Source organism: Hemicordylus capensis, chromosome 4, assembly GCF_027244095.1.
Source record: "Hemicordylus capensis ecotype Gifberg chromosome 4, rHemCap1.1.pri, whole genome shotgun sequence".
In the NCBI taxonomy this organism is placed as follows: domain Eukaryota; kingdom Metazoa; phylum Chordata; class Lepidosauria; order Squamata; family Cordylidae; genus Hemicordylus; species Hemicordylus capensis.
The window spans coordinates 158,280,588-158,295,276 of NC_069660.1; the positions used below are offsets into that span (position 1 = coordinate 158,280,588).

The 14,689-nt window shown below is 43.2% G+C and overlaps 1 long non-coding RNA gene across 1 annotated transcript in view; it reads right to left on the reverse strand.

The window, feature by feature from the left end:
• The window catches only part of LOC128322281 (uncharacterized), a 41,106-nt gene extending 29,616 nt beyond the window's left edge, over positions 1-11,490 (reverse strand). The window contains exon 1 of the long non-coding RNA XR_008305645.1: positions 11,352-11,490. This is a non-coding gene — a long non-coding RNA (uncharacterized LOC128322281). The remainder of the gene's footprint in view (positions 1-11,351) is intronic.
• Positions 11,491-14,689: the final 3,199 nt, after the last annotated feature.

Below are 14,689 nucleotides of genomic sequence, written 5' to 3' on the forward strand. Positions count from 1 at the left end.
ATTATGCCCTCATGGCTATTTGGTTGCTTCCCCCTCATGGGCCCCAGGGCTGACTCAGCCCCTTATACACGCCAAAGGAAAGAAGATACAAATCTCATATGCAAACAACCCTGCAGGTGCAGAGATAAAGAGTCCCAGTAAAATATGCAGTACGAGAGATTAGGTTCCAGGGTTTTGAAATGGCCTCTGCTGTTGAATCTTTGCAAGGCTCAGCGTAAATGAAACCACAGATCTTGCACAAATACCTTGCATAAGCCCTCTTCTTTCTAAAAGCAATTAAAACAGACTCTCTCACCTACCCATAATATTCATCTTGAGATGCATTTTGCATTATATTTGCCTGACATAAAGATGAGATGGCAGATGTTGCGGCATGAAGAGAAATGGTTTTGAAGAGCACCTTTCATAATGTTGACATTTGAACGCCAGAGTTTCATTTTATATTAAAAACGCCCCACACAGAGGCAAACTCATGCCTCCAAAATTGGAATAATTTAGAAGCAGGTCTCATTTCAACTTCATTGTCTTCACCATAAGACTCTGAAAAACAGGATCCATCTGGCTTTTGCCAAAAACACATCATATGATTGATTGGTCCTGCAATCTTTTCCCTCCTCCTCTTCCTCAACTTTTATTTAGGAAGGTTGAACTAGATTTTAGGGAGTTTTTATCTTCCTGTCAAAATTTGCATGTTTGACAATGTAGGATGTTATCCATTGAACAAGTATGTAAATTGTGCAAATTCAAAGCTGTTTTCTTTTTTTCATCTGAAGCCTGGACACAAACACTGTCTGACAATGTGGAGCAGCATTGCAGCTGTGTAAACTCTCATCAGCCCATGTGACTGGTAGCAGATTTAGCACTGCCCTATCCTCCCTGGCACTACACATGATCACATGGTCTAGCAGAGAGATGATTCCAGATATATAAAGAGAGGTTGCTTTCGTGTTGCTCCTTTCCTTTCAGTGGAGGTTAGGTTGGAGAACTTCCTGATAGATTGTATCCAATGTTAATTTGCTGGTTCGGCCGGTCAGAGGATCAAGCTTCTATCAGTCAAAAGCAAGTTCATTACGCAAAAGAAAAACTATATCGCCATACGTAAAGGCTGGAAATACCTTCGCTGTATTGTAAGTGAAGCAACTTTTACAAACTAGTTAAAACCAGGGCTGAGCCAAAATATGTCACAGCTTTGCAGCTTCACTCACATGCTGCGAAACTGGCTCTCGCTTCCACCAATGCTTCAAGGGAGAGGCCTTCAAAGACGAGTGAAGTTTGTCCATTGTGCCAGGAAGTGAGCTATTCTTGCATTACCTAGGCAACAAAGAAATGCTTCTCGTCCTATATCCATTTCCACCTCCAGCATGGCTGAAGTGAGGGAAGCAGAGGTGAACTTGCCCCTGGACTTCAGGGCTGAAGTCCAGGGCCTCCACACCCCTGGGGCCCCCAAATCTTCTTTAGTTTGTCCTGGGTGGTGTGGTTTGTGCCCTCACGAACCTACATGTTAAAAAATGATGCTTAACTTGCAGTTGGGTTGGGGGGGGCGGCCTCCAAAGGCCTTTTGGTGCAGGCTCCAAATTTACTTAGGTGCACCTCTGGAGGGAAGTATTCCCACATTGCCTAGGGCATTGGGTGACTTCTCTTCCTGCAAAGTGTTACAGCTTGGGTTTTGTTTTGTTTTTTTAATGACCACAGAGTTGTGAGTGGCCACAGAAGAAGCAAATTTAAGGCATAGTCAGGATTGGTGGTGGTGATGGTGGTGGCTTCTCCTGTCATCACCTTATATTTGGCTGTGCCAGTGGCAGTGACACAGACACCTGTCTCTCTTGAGCCTGTCTACTCCTTCCTTTCTCTCAATTCCTCCACCAGGAGAAAGACAACTTCCTCGCAGATACACTGGCAAAGACATTGTGTGAAATCTCCCAAATACTTATTTAGATCTTAGAACCAGGAATTTAGCAGTTTAAGCAGACAAAGTTAATCGCCAAAGGAAAAGGATCGATAAGACAGACCTAAGCAAATGCTGGAAGCCTCCTACAATTTTATCAGCTTAAATTTTTTATGAAGTAGTTAAGATCACAACATCCGACCATGGCAGTTCACATTACTGCCCCCTGCAGTTGTAAATCCCTTAAGATTTGTGCCTGTCTTAAATAAAGTCTTCCAAAATGGATAGCAGAGAAATTGCAGGAGGTGAAACTAATCCCTTCCTGCTCTCTAGTTATTATTAAGGTATTGGGCATCCGGATTCCTCTAGGAAGCAGTTTAATCAGTGGCAAAGAAAATAGGTCAAAACAGCTTGCAATGGAAATCAATTTGAGCACCAGTGCTGGACTGAATGACTTAGGTACCCTATTCTCAGTCATATTCTGAGGCCCCACACTGCCCTGCCTCAAATATCATGCTCTTCCCATCCCTGCCTTCGCTCATGCAAACATACCGATTAGAGCTGCGCACAGAGGCACATGCTTCTTTTTCTTCAGAAGCCACTGCTGAAATATCTATTTCAAAATTAGCCAGAATTTCAGATCTCACCATTTATATTTTGAATGTGAAATTTTAAATGTTGAGAATGTGAATACTGTTGCGGTTGTGAGTGCTTTGGGCTTGTTGGCGTTTCTTGGTTGTTTTGATTTTGGCAGACATTTGCAGTTTTTCAGGGATCATTGCAAAAGGGCAGAAAAACTGATCAATTCTTTTTCATCTTATTCACTATTATTTATTTCTAACATTTATACCTCCATCTTTCTATCTTAGATACTTAAGGTGACATAGAATGCAGGGAGTCAAGTGACTGAGTATTTGAGTTAAGTATTCCAGTTCATTAGCATTTTTTAATTCCAGTCCAGTCCAGTGGCAGCTGGTGGTTCCTGGGACCTGGGGGCGGGGCAGGCGGTGGTGCTAGGTAAGGCAGGTGATAGATGGAGACACAGGTAGTGAGAGGTGGAGCCAAGTGTGAGCAGCTGCTGAAGTGGAGCCAGGACTAGGTGGGTGCCTTAGCAATAACTGGCAAAGTGTAGATATGTAGCTAATGAGTGGAATCAAACACACACACAAACACACAAATCTCAATTGGCTCATCAGGAGAGATGCAGAGAAATGTAACCTTGTGCACCACTCTGGGCTTCTTTGAGGAAGCATGGGCTATACATGTAAAAGTAAATAAATGTATATAAGCCACAAGTAAAGCAGAGATCCGATACAAAAGTGGAGAATAAATGCATTCTGAAGTTACAAGGGCAGCTCTGCCTGCCTATTTTAAAAATACATACGTAAATAATAGAAAAATCATAGGTTTTTCAGTGATGTTTGCTGCAGCAAGGAACCATTTCCTGTAACTTAGAGGACACCATGGGAAACAAAGATGCGTGGGGACACCCTCTCCTACTCCATGCCTGCTGAACAACTGGGTGCCACTCTCTGCCCACCTTGGGTGCCCATCTCTTAGCCTGGGTGCCCATTCTAGCAAGCAACAAATGTTTTTTCTTTTCCCTTTTAAAAATAGAGATCACTTCCTTAATCCTTGCCCAATGAACCATAACCCCCCAGTGGACAGCTGTTGCATTAATACTGGTCACAATCCAAAGAAAAACTTGGTTAGCTCTGGTTTTCCTCCTAACAGAATCAGTTCCTTCTCTACACCACTACTCTACACCAAACTCACATGGAAAGCCACTTCTGCAACTGAATGAAAAGCAGTTTGGACTCAGAAATCCATGCATATGCCTGAACTTCCTCTTTTCATATATAAGATTTCCATGCTGCAATTGTTTTGCTTACTCCCTATTAGGGGTGTGCACAAAACCGTGGAGCTGCGGTGGGGGGTTCCATTAAGGGCGGGGGGAGGGTTTACTCACCCCTCCCACGCTTTCCACTTTTGTCACTGTATGTACTTTAGTAATTGGGCGCCAGGATATCGCCCTGCCGCCCCTTTCTCCCCGCTTGGCTGCTCTGCGCACGCGCAAAAGGCTTCTCAAAGCCTTTTTCAGCCAAGCAGGGAAACAGACGGCAGGAAGATATCCTGCCGCCCGGCCCAATTTCTAAGCGGAGCAGCCAAGCGGGGAGAAAGGGGCGGCAGGGCGATATCCTGCCCCCCCCCCGATTTCTAACAGCCGGAGGAGCAGCCAAGCGGGGAGAAAGGGGCGGCAGGGCGATATCCTGCTGCCCAATTACTAAAGTACATACAGTGACAAAAGTGGAAAGCGCGGGAGGGGTGAGTAAACCCTCTCCCCGCCCTTAATGGAACCCCATCCCCCATCTTCCCAAACCGAACCCCCCCGTGTCCGGACCAGTGCGGAGGCTTATAGAATAGCCTCCGGACCTGTCTGGGCATATCACTACTCCCTATGTTAAAAAGCTGTGCAGGGGTCAAAAGTTCACAGCTCCTGTTTTACAGTTTGGTTTTGGAGGGAGAAGAATTATACTGGTTTAATTTTGGAGGAAAGAGAGGTTTGATTTGATTTGATTGGTTTGACTGAACAAAAATGGAACAGGAAAAGAGCATATAAGGAAGCTGCCTTCAACAGAGTTTTAGTGCAAGTTGAAAAGCTGAAGAGAGTTCAAGTGAAGGAGTCCAATGAGTACCAATTGCTGACAGAATCAGAGAGAATCAGAGTTGGTGCTGGAAATACGAATACGAATATGAGAGCTGAAATCATTGGGAGAGTTGCGACTCTCTGGAGGACTGAATCACTCCTAAAGCAGCTGAAGGAACAATCTTGAACCGAACCCCCTGAACTGGGAGTTCCCTCTGGGAGCAACTGTGGATTGCTCCCTCTGGGAGCAATTCAGCCCCAGCACAGCATCCCTCCAGTGGCTGTTGCTGGTGTCTATCTTTTTAGATTGCAAGCCCTTTGTGGACAGGGATCCATTTATTTTTATTTCTCTATGTAAACCCCTTTGGGAACTTTTTGTTGAAAAGCGGTATATAAATATTCATTGTTGTCATTGGGAAGAAAGAGCAGGACCTGAGACTGAGCAAGGGACAAACCAGGTTTGCTGCAGAAACTGACTAGTGGAGATTAGAAGAAAACTCTTGGTAAGGACTCTGTGTTAGGGCTCAAAATTGGTGCAGGATAGTTTGGATGTCTTTTCCTCATGTTTTATTACTTCCTTGTGCTCATATACTTGTTTGGTTTCATTCTGTTGTGAACCACTCTGAGAGTTTTCATTGCAGGACAGTATTAGTAAGACAAAATGAATGAATGAATTAATGAATGGTTTCCCAAGTTGCTGACAGCTGAAACATTCCCCCCGCCCCCCAAATTAAAATGGAGACACAAACTTCAGTTTTACCTTAGAAAAGATGTGTTCTTAGAGTGCATAAAAGGAAGCATTACTCATTTGCAGAGTCACCCACCTCTTGTATGGGTTTCTGCATGAGTCACTGATTTGGGCATGTCTCCTGATTGGAAGGCATCAAACCCAGAGCTGTGACCCGAGCAGAGACTCAATTGACAACCTGCTCAAAGTACAGGTATTTCTGCTGTATTTCTGCACAGAATGATTCAGTCATTCTTATTGCAAAGATATAGCAGAATTACTTGCCCTTCAGGCCAATCCATACATTACCTTAAGCATATTATTAACTGATGAGCTTAATTTAGGAAGTGAACAGCAGGAGTCTTTTTTTGGTTAAAAAACAGCAACTGTGGGTCTGATCCAGCTTGGACCGCATTGTATGGGGCAGGGGGTTAACATTTTTCTTCTGCACCATTTTCTTTCTTGTGGCACATTAATGGGACTTACTGTCCCTGTTGGAAAGTTAAAGGACTTTGCGCTGTCTCTTTTGCCTCAGACAGTGGAGGACAGACTAGTAAGTCAGAGGGCTAGAGGGTCAAGATACTTGTCATCCCTTCTCCACTGCTCTGATGCTATCCCTTTGAAATGTAGATTGCTAATCTCAGGGATTCAAACTTCCTTCCTCCTTCTCTCTCTCCCTACCTACCCGCCTACCTTGCAACATGGCAAGTTCCTCTCCCTGCGCCAAATGTGCAGAGAGGATGCAGAATCCATCTGCATCCAGTTAGATAGATAGATTAGAGATCCTAAATCCTCACTTTCCTATCTAGAATGGAGTTCCTTAATAAATGCCTTTTATATTGATTTGAAACTATGAATTGGCTCCAAGTTACTTTACTCTCTGCACACACGCATGCCTAACTAATCTACCACTGTGTTGTGCCTCTGTGCACTCTGCTATATTGAGAAAGGGATTCTCTCACCACAGAGAATTTCCAACAGGTTATGGGAGCCCAGTATTTTGAGCTGCGTGTGCTGCAACTAGAGAGTTAGGTTTGTTCCAGGAGATCCATTGAGATCTAGCGTGGACACTTTGAATTGCTAATCTACAGCAACTGCCTTTTGGAGCCGGTGAGAATGGCCACTTACCTAGAAGGGAAACTCAGACTTACTATCCTGGATGCGGACAACTACTTGGAATGGAAAACCAGACTGAGGATTGCACTGAAAGCAGAAGGACTCCACCAAGTTACTGAAGAGACCCCCCGCCAGATGGAACCACAAATGCTGAGAAAACTTTGAAACAAAATTGGCTGGTCAAGGATGCGAAAGCTACAGCGTTGATTACAGCTTCTGTGAGTAAAAATCTACTTTTTGCTATTTGTGATCTTGGAACCTCAAAGGAAATGCTAAGCAAGCTAGATTCCTTGCATATGAAAAAGGGCTGGGCATACACGTTTAATTTACGAAAGAAAATGCAAGATCTCCAATATAAAGAGGGGAACTGCTTTTCTACTTTTGTGGGAATTTTGGAAGATTTCTTTTTTCAATTTAGAGAGGCAGGAGAACAATTTGCAGAGAGTCAAAAGCTGGAATCTCTCTTCCTAAGCATGCCTCCCAGCTACAGCAGTATAATTGGCCAATTGGAAACCCACACCAATTTAAGCTTTGAAAAGGCTGTGGAGACATTATCCTCTGAAACAAGCAGAAGGAGAATTTTGAATTCACGCTGTGAAAGTGAATTGGCAAGCAACTTTGCTCTTAAAGCAACAATTGATCATTCCAGGCGAAACCCGAGATGGGGAGGGAATGCTGCAAGAGGAAACTGCATGGGGCCCCCACATTTACATACAAAGAGATCTGATTACGTTGCCACCAAAGAAACTCAGCCCAGAGAGAGAGGTCACATGACCGTCAACAGAAGAACTGGGAATAAAGCCTTTAGATGTTTTCTATGTAACGAATTTGGCCACAGGGTGGAGAACTGTCCCAAGAATCAGACAAAGGATGTGAGTCAGACAAAGGACTTTACTAAGGAGAATGGAAATCATGATTTCAAGTTTAATACAGAAAGATATTCCAAAAGAAACAGGAATTATAATGTTAGTCTAATGCAAGGTGATGAAAAGTTTATTTTGGATTCTGGTTCATCCATCCATATATCACATGATCTGAATTTCTATACTGAACTGTTTGATATTCCTGAAGAGACTGTTTATTTGGGCAATAATACTACAATTAAAGCCAAGTAGAAAGGAGAAGGAATTTTGTATTGCAAATTGCTGGATGGATCTGTTAAGCCATTTTTTCTTAAAGATGTTTTGTATATCCCTGACTTCTCAAGCTCCTTGATTTCAATTTCCAAGCTAGAAAAACAAGGCTGTGAACTGTATATTAAAAATGGACAATGTGTTGTTACCCAGAATGGAGAAGTTTGCCTTATAGGCTCTAATTTGAAAGGTCTTTATTGTGTGGAATCTACAGACAGAGAAAGACCAGCCCATTCTAAACCTGAGGCATACAAGCCTAATGAAGTAAACCTTGCCAAGTCATGCCTACATGAGAACTGCTCGCGACTATGGCATAGACGGATAGGACACAGGAGTTTTGAATCAATCCAGAACATGAAAGAAAAAGGATTAGCTAATGGCATTGATTTTGTACCATGTGACATTGTAACTAACTGTGTTTTTTGTCTCGAGTTCAAAGCAGTAAACAAGCCATTCCCAAAGCAGAGTGAAAGGAAGACAAAGAAACCCTTGGAATTGATCCACAGCGGCATATCTGGACCACTACCAGCAACCATAGGTAATCAAAAATATTTTCTAACTATAACAGATGATTTCTCATGATACACATGTGTATTTCTACTAAAGGAAAAATCAGAAATGCTGGAGAAATTAAAAGAATATGTGGTGATGGCAAGCAACAAATTTGGCTGGAAGCCAAAGATCCTACGTACAGACAATGGAGGAGAATACATGTCCAACACTACACAGCAGTTCCTGAGAGAACACGGAATCGTACATCAAACCTTACTGCCCGTCCCAAAATGGAATCGCAGAAAGAAAGAACAGAACTCTACTGGACATGGTAAGATGCATGCTTGCTGATGCACACCTCCCACAGAAATTCTGGGGAGAAGGCATCATGACTGCTACATACATACAAAACAGAATGCACACAAAGCCTATAGGAACAACACCTTATGAACTTTGGCATGGTCATAAGCCATCAATGACGCACCTGCGTGTCTTTGGGAGCACGGCTTACTCATACATCCCAAAGGAAAAAAGGACTAAGTTAGGGGCTGGGGCCACAAAAGGGATTTTTGTAGGCTATGCAGCACAATCCAAAGCCTACAGAATTCTGGATCCTGATACCAACAGGATAACCATAAGCAGAGTGGTGTGTTTTGAAAAGAATGAAAGAGCTACACCGTCAGAGGGGGCGTATACTGAAGCAAGCAACCAGACCAAGCACCCTGATGACTGGATTATGCTTCCTGATCTCAGAGGAATTGAGGAGGAGGAGACAGCAGATCCAGAACCAACCACAGGTGACACAGAGACCCCCAGCGATCCACCAGATGCACCTGAGGTAATGGGAGAGACCACAGAGGGTGAGGTGAGGCGATCAATGCGCTCAAATAGAGGTGTTCCAGCTTCGAGACTGTCCTACCTCGCAAGAACGGCGGAACAACCAGAACCTTCATCATGGGAGGAAATATCCCAGCTACCACAATCAGAAGATTATGATGAAACCTTTGCACCAGTGTTTAAACATACCACAGTAAAGACTCTGTTAAGTATTGCCGCTAGCAAAGGAATGTATGTTGAACACCTAGACGTGAAAACTGCATTCTTGCATGCTGCCAGAGCATGGAACATAAAACTGAATGATATGCTGCTTCAAGCAAACTTCAAAAGAAGCAACGCGGATCCTTGTTTATACACAAGATGCATAGATGGCAAGTGGACTTACATTTTGGCGTATGTTGATGATTTGATTCTTGTCTATGAAAATCCAGATGACAGCAAGGAAATAATGCATCATCTGAACAGAGAAGTGGAAGTCAAGCAACTTGGCAACATTGCACACTACTTGGGCATTCAAGTACAAAGAGAGAAAGATGGAAGTTTCCTGATCAACCAAGAACAGAAAATCAAAGACTTGATAAACTTGCTCAGACTGGAAAATGCAAATCCTACACCAACTCCAATGGAAGTGAACTACATAAAGCAAGAAGATCAAACTGAGCCACTATCTGACAACCATAGATATCGTGAAGCATTGGGTAAGCTTTTATAAATTAGTACACTCACTAGGCCAGATATTAGTACTGCAGTTGGCTTACTTTGTAGAAAGACTGCATCACCAACAGTCAAGGACTGGAATGCAATTAAGAGACTTGTTAGGTACCTAAAGGGTACTGCACACTTTACACTCAAGCTGCCAGCTAACAGTCAACCAAAACTAGAAGCATATGTAGATGCAGACTGGGGTGGAGATATAACAGACAGGAAATCCACCAGTGGTTACATAATTTTCTATGGAGACGGAGCGATAAGCTGGTCAAGCAGAAAACAAGACACAGTAGCATCATCAACCACTGAAGCGGAATATGTATCAGCTGCAGAGGGCTGTCACGAGATACAATGGCTGTGTCAACTACTGAAGGACCTAGGTACAGAGGTACCACAGCCCATACCAGTGTATGAAGACAACCAAAGCTGCATTCAACTCTCCAGACAAGAAGATGTAAAGAGGAGTACCAAATATATTGATATGAAGTACCATATAGTGAGAAGTCTGCAGAAGGATGGACTAATCAAGCTGCTCTACTGCCCGACAAATGAAATGCTTGCAGACATACTCACTAAGCCACTACCAAGACCCTGCTTTGAAAAGCTGAGAGAGAAAATGAATCTTGTGAGCTGAGTCACTAGACATCGAGAGGGGGTGTTGGAAAGTTAAAGGACTTTGCGCTATCTCTTTTGCCTCAGACAGTGGAGGACAGACTAGTAAGTCAGAGGGCTAGAGGGTCAAGATATTTGTCATCCCTTCTCCACTGCTCTGATGCTATCCCTTTGAAATGCAGATTGCTAATCTCAGGGATTCAAACTTCCTTCCTCCTTCTCTCTCTCCCTACCTACCCGCCTACCTTGCAACATGGCAAGTTCCTCTCCCTGCACCAAATGTGCAGAGAGGATGCAGAATCCATCTGCATCCAGTTAGATAGATAGATTAGAGATCCTAAATCCTCACTTTCCTATCTAGAATGGAGTTCCTTAATAAATGCCTTTTATATTGATTTGAAACTATGAATTGGCTCCAAGTTACTTTACTCTCTGCACACACGCATGCCTAACTAATCTACCACTGTGTTGTGCCTCTGTGCACTCTGCTATATTGAGAAAGGGATTCTCTCACCACAGAGAATTTCCAACAGTCCCATGGCATAGTCAAATATACATGCTGTCACCTTAAGTGGTGCAGCAGGGAAATGCTTGACTAACAAACAGAAGGTTGCTGGTTCGAATCCTGGTACTATATCGGGCAGCAGTGATATAGGAAGATGCTGAAAGGCATCATCTCACACTGTGCAGGAGGAGGCAATGGTAAACCCTTCCTGTATTCTACCAAAGAAAACCACTGGGCTCTGTGAGCGCCAGGAGTCAAAATCAACTTGATGGGACACTTTACCTTTACAGATAGTATCCATTATTCTGTTGAGTGGTTTAAATACATTCTGAATTTCTCTGCAGCCAAGAAGCGATCAACCACCATGTTCTGAACTGTACAAAACTTTAAAGGAGCCTAGCACAGAATGTGTAAATATCAATATTCTCCAGTAACTGCATGCAACAGGACTGGTCCCAGTATGGCTGCAGGCCTGCTGCGTAGCATGAGCATGCATAATGATTAATCCAGCCCTGCTGAGAACTTTCAGTGAAGTACGCTGCTACTTCTTTCTCTTTGTACACAATACTGGATTTCAATGTTGAGAGTGTGGGCAGAGGGCAATGGAGAGAGTTTAATTTATAACTAGTCATGGATACCAGATGGCTACAACTTTCTTTTACTCCTCCATAGCTGTTATTAAAACCTACCTTTGACAGTGCAGCCTTATTAGCCAGAGATTTACAAAGCACAGAAGCCAATATTGATAGTTCACTTCTGACGTCACATAGCAGGTGGCATCCCTCTCCCTCTTTTGCTGCCTGTTGCCTTGTGTTCATAGCTGTGTCCTCTTTGCCTGTTGGGAAAAAGGCTACTTAACATACTTGGGACTGCTCAGAATTTATCACAGCTTGAGGATCTCCTACAATGAGATAAGACCTTTAAAGGGATATGCTTTTTTTAGGAAAAGAGGGGGTTAAATGTGTGATGAATTAGTTCAGCAGGTTTCAGCCTCCCCTCTTATTTTTTCAGGGCTTTCAAACATTGTAAGGCTGCACATTTAATTGGCTATTCAGTTTTGAAAATTTTTTTTTAATTGATTTAAATGTGCCCCCCAACTGGGAGCAAATTAAGGGGAAAGTATCATTTTTTATTTTATTTTATTTCTATACCGCCCTTCCTAAAATGTCTCAGGGCAGTTTACACAGAGAAATAACAACAAACAAATAAGATGGAACCCTGTCTCCAAAGGGCTCACATTCTAAAAAGAAACATAAGATAGACACCAGCAACAGTCACTGGAGGTACTGTGCTGGGGTGGATAGGGCCAGTTACTCTCCCCCTGCTTACAGATGTTCAATAGATGTTTGTGCAAAAAATACAGATGGCAAGCACCATCTTAAAAGAGGTATTTCCCTTTTCTCTCACATAGGAGAAAATATTTGCATAGATTAAGAGCAATCATTCTGGATCAAGTCTAATTTCTTTGATTTTAGATGGTGTGTGGATGTGTCACAGTGAGCATCATTGTGGAAGAGGCAATCCTGAGGGATTGCCTCTTCCATGATAATGCTCACTGTGACACATCCACACACCATCTAAAATCAAAGAAATTAGACTTGATCCAGAATGATTGCTCTTAATCCATGTAAATATATGCAAATTTAATCATATTAATAATTGATTAAGATTTCTTTAGCTGGGTAACAGCTTTGCTCAAGCTGTTCCATCTCAACCTAGCGAAAGGTTTTGTGAACCTGTGTAAGAAAGGACATGAGGGCATTCTCACTCATTACACAGAACTCTCAACAGGGAGCCACAGTCAATCCTGGCTCCATAATGAATCTGTTCATGGGACACTGCTGGAGATTTTAATTGTGCAATTGATGTTATTAGAAGCAGATTAGAAATAGTATTGATGAAAACTTTGACTTTACCAAACTCTTACACCTCTTGTCCTCAGGAGTGTCCTTACAGGAATTTGTGAGAAAGAACCTGTCTGGCTGGGAAATTCCATGGTGTGATAAACAGGTAGTTAAGTTACATAGGCTAATGCTAAGATGTTGGTGGGATTTCAACATGGATGCAGAAAAACAAAAAACCACAGACATCCTGCAGGTTGACATAGTGGAACATAACAAAATCAGGGAAATTCCTGCTTGTGACCAGGTGGGAGATCAATGAGAAAAGGGTAGGGATGTGCAGAACGTTCTGACAGTGAAACGTTCCACCTTGAAACAGGCTGTTTCAAGTATTTCAATCTCGAAACATAACACTCTTTAAATAAAGGTCCTGTTTCAAGCTCAGAGCAGAACAACCTATTTCGATCAAAAGAGCACCATTTTGAATACGTGTTTTCCCCTCGCTGACTGGTTTTCTGGCACTGGCTTCTGATTGGCTTGAGGTCTCCTTGCTTCTTGGTTGGCTTATTTTCATACATATCAGGTATTGTCATGGGCAATTGTGCCCCAATTCGGGGAGGCATGAGGGAAGGGGGAATACTTTTGGAGGGAATTTCAAAATGTATTCAAAGGGACTGGGGGGCAGAAAAAGCCCTTATAGTCTCTTAAAGATGATACATCAGGAGAGGAGGAAGAAATCAAGAAAGGTTTGGTTTTGTGGTTCCCCTCCCCCAGCACTGAGTATAATATGCTCTGCTACTGCTGCTATAACTATATGGTTTTGCTGGATCTCAGATTGACAAAGGCATAACTTGGGTGCTTGCTTTCCTTGAGTTGTGGTTTGTTTTGTTTGTGAGATAGTGTTGTGGAGAGAAATGGGCAGTGACAGTGCTCTCTTTCTCCCTCCCTGTAATATTTCTTGGTGATAGTTGTGCCCCCTCACTGACCTCTCACTGCCCCCACCCAGCCAGCTTTGTTCATAAAGGGGAATACTCTCTGGATTCCCCTTTACAAGCATACCCCTTGAAAAGGTTCCGAACCAGCTCTATTTGAACTGGGGTTGGTTCAGTTCAAACTCGGACTGGTACCCATTGTTGGGGGGCTGGTCTAGTTTGAATTTGAACTGGTCAAACTAGCTTGGTTTGATCCAAACCAGGTTCGAATAGAACTGATTCTGCACATCCCTAACCTGAGCTAAGCCCAAGCTCAGTGTGAACCAACGAAACTAAGGAACTTTAATTTAAATTCTCTCAACATTATACATGAGTTTGCAAACTCAGGACTACTTGTTTCTACACTTAAATTGGCAAGCAGCTATTTAATTTGCCTTAGGTATAGAGCTACCAAAAACCCCCTAATGCATTTATCAATCCTGAGTGTACCTCAACTCAATGCTTGTATGTATCACACATGTGTCAGAATGTGTCTTTCTTTCTTTCTTTCTTTCTTTCTTTCTTTCTTTCTTTCTTTCTTTCTTTCTTTCTTTCTTTCTTTGCAGGTGTCACTTTTCCAAGTACCACCATTGCAGGTACCACCTTTGCAAATACCACTGGCACCAGAAGTGGCTGCTGTGTGGTGTGCACAGGACTGGGTGGCTTCACTCAGGATTGTCCCTGCAGCAAGGGAAAGGCTTCTGTGGTTGCTGCTGGCTCCTGATCTCTCCTCTGCACCCTCTTTCCCTCCTTGCCTGACCTGCTTCTCTTATGAAGTGCTACATAACCACACACAACCTGATCTTGCCACCAGTGAACTGCTATCCCAGCCATCTCCACTGTGGCAGGATCATAAGAACATAAGAACAGCTCTGCTGAGTGAGGCACAAGGCCCATCTAGTTCAGCATCCTGTTTCACACAGCAGACCATCAGATGCCTCTGGGGAGCCCACAGGCAAGAGGTATGTGCATGCCCTTTCTCCTGCTGTTGCTCCCCTACAGCTGGTATTGAGACGCATCGTGCCTCTGAGGCTGGAGATGGCCCACAGCCACCAGACTAGTAGCTATTGATAGACCTGTCCACCATGAATCTGTCTAAGCCCCTTTTAAAGCCATCCAAGCTAGTGTCCATTACCACATCCCATGGCAAAGAATTCCATAGATTAATTATGCATTGGGTGTAAAAGTACTTCCTCTTGTCTGTCCTAAACTTCC